General features: G+C 40.4%; 1 long non-coding RNA gene across 1 annotated transcript; it reads left to right on the forward strand.

Annotated features, from left to right (window-relative positions):
- The first annotated feature begins 2,395 nt into the window (after window positions 1-2,395).
- Window positions 2,396-3,281, forward strand: LOC115188812 (uncharacterized). The gene is made up of 3 exons (XR_003876608.1): window positions 2,396-2,478; window positions 2,995-3,103; window positions 3,231-3,281. It is a non-coding gene; the product is annotated as an uncharacterized LOC115188812 (long non-coding RNA).
- The last annotated feature ends 74 nt before the right edge of the window (window positions 3,282-3,355 follow it).

A 3,355-nucleotide genomic window follows, 5' to 3' on the forward strand; every position in this document is an offset into this window, starting at 1 on the left:
ATAATTCTTTAATATATTTAACAGAATTATTTAACTTCTAAAATTATTATAAAGACAAGTCAAAATAACCACTGAACACCTTCAACACGAGTCTCGATGTAACTGCACTTGTCACTTTGAAGGTTTAACCAGAATGAAATAGGTGAGTCTATGACCTATGGGTTGTGTAGAGGTTTTACCTGCAGTAAAGTTAGAAAGACTCTGCACATTTTAAGTTACATTCGCTAGACTGTGAATGGTCTATTCCTGAAATGGTCAGGAATAGAAAAAGAAAGGGTCAGAACTCCTAGAATTGAGATGGGGGAAAAAGGAGTCCCCATATAGGCAGAAATGTAGCCAATGAGTAGGACATGCTGTACATCTATGGCCCATTCCACAGACCCTGCTCTACAAACAGTCATTCATTCAATCACGTTTTTACCTGTTCATGAATTTACCATAGAATAAATACATGTTTTCATTCTGTGGAACAAATGTCCCTGAATATTTTTACCTATATTTTCTCACAATAAATGACTGTTAACATTTCAAATGTTTTTGGACATACCCTTAAATTCTCCAGCATGATCATCATAGTGTTGGGCTGAAGTTCCTCACTCATATGTTGCAGTTTAGATGTTGTCATTGTCCTTGTATACTATAGATAAATACTGAATTGTACAGACCAGCCTGTTGCTAGACTCTAGCAGTCTGACTGCTGGGCACCTGATGTCACTTTTCCTAATGTTGGATGAATGCAAAGATGCTGTTTTCTTGGTCTCTCTGTCTGTCTGATATTGTCTGATTCCACTCCAGTTTTGAGCCATTGTATATGTATTATACACTTGAATGTTTCTCCTCTCTTCCCAGATTCCTTTCATAGTGCCCCGTCTTTTCACTTTGAATCTTATTGGGGAAATAAAGCAATAACTGTTTTCATACATCTGACGCCTGTGTGTTTTTGTAGCCAAAGCAGAAATATACAATTACTTTACACAGAGGTATTGCTATAGATATTGAATGTCTATATGAGACTAACGCTGAAACGTAATGGTGTGGTGTGGTTGAATTATTGATGCTCTTTGATTGGCTATAGACAGTTGAGGTTAATCTGGAATTCATTACTCTGCAGGTGTACAGGCTGTTTGATGGAACTGCTATGCACCTGTTACTGTTCACAGTCAACTCCCAGTCAGCACCTGTTGTGTTCATGATGTGTCTCTGCTCTCCTCTTTCCTCTCCTCCCTCATCTCTCTTATCCTCCCTCATTTCTCCTCTCATCCCCAATCAGTGCTTGACTTGGACTGAAATAGGTTACGGTACTCATTTTGGGTGTTGGTACTGTTTATATTTAGGTGTAAGAGCTCCGCAATACTTTTGAGCTAATATTCTATAAGAGGAACAGAGCTCAAGCAGGAGAACATTTGAGGTGCCCAAGTCAAGCAACTGTCCCTAATCTGTACTGAAGGGAGTTTAGTACTGAGTTGCCCCAGCAAAGAAGTTTACCAATTTCTCTTCTTGTTCAAAAAATGACTGAAGTTCAGTTTATCTGTGATGAGACAGAGCAGGGTGCACAGCAGAGCAGAACAGGGTGAGTGCTGCCAGGGCCTCATGGCTGCCTGCCTGACCTACATACACACTGAGGGGAATAATGCCTATTATGTAAATTCCTCCACATCTTTTCAGGGAAACTATGCCAACTTTACTGCCCGGGGCTCTAGCTCTATAGCACCGCTGAATCAATGAGAGGGATGAGAGAGGAAAGAGAGAGCGGGGTGCTGCTCACTGTACTTCACTCTTTTGGGGTGCTCACTCTACTCCCCCTACTCTCATGCCTACTCCAGCCGTAGGTTTCCATTTGCAGAAATCTTAGAAAGACGAAAGGAAAAGTGTATTTGCCAAATATATTTTGTCAAAATGTATTCATGACGTTTGCTGATCTCTAGTGGATACTTTTGATACCATTTTTTGCTGTTGACAATTTGCAATTTATCCGTACACGATTTTGTATTTTTAAAAAGATGAAGAAATGTGTATTTGCCAATATTATTTTTGTCAAAATGTATTCATGACGTTTGCTGCTCTCTAGTGGATACTTTTGATACCATTTTTTGTTCTTGACAATTTGCAATTTATCCGTATACGATTTTGTATTTTAAAAAGATGAAGAAATGTCATAAGTTGAAACTAAAAACCAAAGATAGCTAGCCCACTAGCTGCTAACGTTACGACGTTATTTGTTAATTTCGTTAGTAAATAATTACGGTATGAGCAAATGCGCTTCAGGGATCGTCGCAAGGTGGCGATAAATGTTTAATTCTACAGTAAAACGCTTTCGTGTGTCTATGGTAAGTTCAAAGTTCACCCAACTCGGAAGTTTCCGCCAGTAGCTACATTTGTTGTGGAGAAAGTGCAGTTAACTGACGTGTTGTGGAGATATTCTAGTTTTAACACATGCAAACAACATAAAGTACATATATTTAGCTGCTGGTGAAACAGGTTGGTGTTTATACGTACTAACTGTAAATTATTACATTGTTTGTTTTGAGGATAAAAGTGCTGCGGCGCATTGGTTACCGTTAGCCAGCTAACGTTACTGTAACTGCTGTGCTAGCTATCTGAAACCACTCAGTCGTAACGTTAGCAGAGCTATCGGCTAGCTACCTTTGGTTTTTAGTTTCAGTGCTAACTAGCTACATATCGGATATTTAGCTAGTTTGCTAGCAAATGTGTCACAGTGATGTCTGCTTTCTAGTGACTCGAAAAACATACCAAGATCATGGCTAATGTTTAAAAGGAAATACTATTAGCTAACGTTACAGTAGCTAGCAAGATAAATATATTCATTGGCAGTTTCTGTATGAATTATAGTTAACGTTAGTTGGCTGGCCAGCCAGATATCCAGTGATGGTAGGCAATTCGTGTATGAAAGACACAGCACATCTACACATTTTCCACACTGATCCCATTGACTAGCTCCCCTCTATCACCCCCATCTTTCTCTTCATCCCCCAGGTTTCTGTAGTCAGGTGTCATGATGACCACCATCGTCCATGACACCACTGAGGCGGTGTGTCTGTGTCAGGAGTACAACCTGTTCCTGAAACCCATTGCCAAGATGACTGTGAGTGATTCACATGCACACTGTCACATACACTTGGACCGGAAGTAGTTAAATGAGCATCTCCAACTTAATGTTTTTGACTTCCAGGTGAGCATGTGTGATATGTATTGTATGATTTCTCTTTCAGGTGAGTGTGGCACTGCCCCAGCTGAAGCTGCCTGGGAAGAGCATCTCTAACGGGAGGTGATGGAGAGGTTGAGGCAAGGTAGCTCCTGAACAGTTCTCTGCCCTCAGGTAGGCATGGGCCCTATG

The sequence above is a fragment of the Salmo trutta genome, unplaced genomic scaffold, assembly GCF_901001165.1.
Source record: "Salmo trutta unplaced genomic scaffold, fSalTru1.1, whole genome shotgun sequence".
In the NCBI taxonomy this organism is placed as follows: domain Eukaryota; kingdom Metazoa; phylum Chordata; class Actinopteri; order Salmoniformes; family Salmonidae; genus Salmo; species Salmo trutta.